Source organism: Monopterus albus, unplaced genomic scaffold, assembly GCF_001952655.1.
Source record: "Monopterus albus unplaced genomic scaffold, M_albus_1.0 scaffold99.1, whole genome shotgun sequence".
Taxonomy (NCBI): Eukaryota; Metazoa; Chordata; class Actinopteri; order Synbranchiformes; family Synbranchidae; genus Monopterus; species Monopterus albus.
The window spans coordinates 2356983-2357423 of NW_018127979.1; positions in this window are offsets into that span (position 1 = coordinate 2356983).

A 441-nucleotide genomic window follows, 5' to 3' on the forward strand; every position below is an offset into this window, starting at 1 on the left:
AACTGCACTAAGTTGGTTCAAATCTTATTTATCAGAAGGATTTCAATTTGTTCATGTTAATGATGAATGTTCCACACAAACTGAAGTTAGTCACGGCGTTCCACAGGGCTCTGTGTTAGGTCCAATTCTCTTCACTTTATACATGCTCCCTTTAGGCAATATTATCAGGAAGCACAACATAAATTTCCATTGCTATGCAGATGATACTCAGTTATATTTATCTATGAAGCCAAATGAATCAGATCAGCTGGTCAAACTTCAAGCATGTCTTAAAGACATAAAGGCCTGGATGACCTGCAACTTCTTACTTCTAAACTCTGACAAAACTGAAGTTATTGTGCTTGGGCCTGAAAACCTTAGAAATCTGCTGTCTAACCATATAGTTACTTTAGATGACATAGCTCTTGCCTCCAGTACTACTGCGAGGAACCTTGGAGTCAT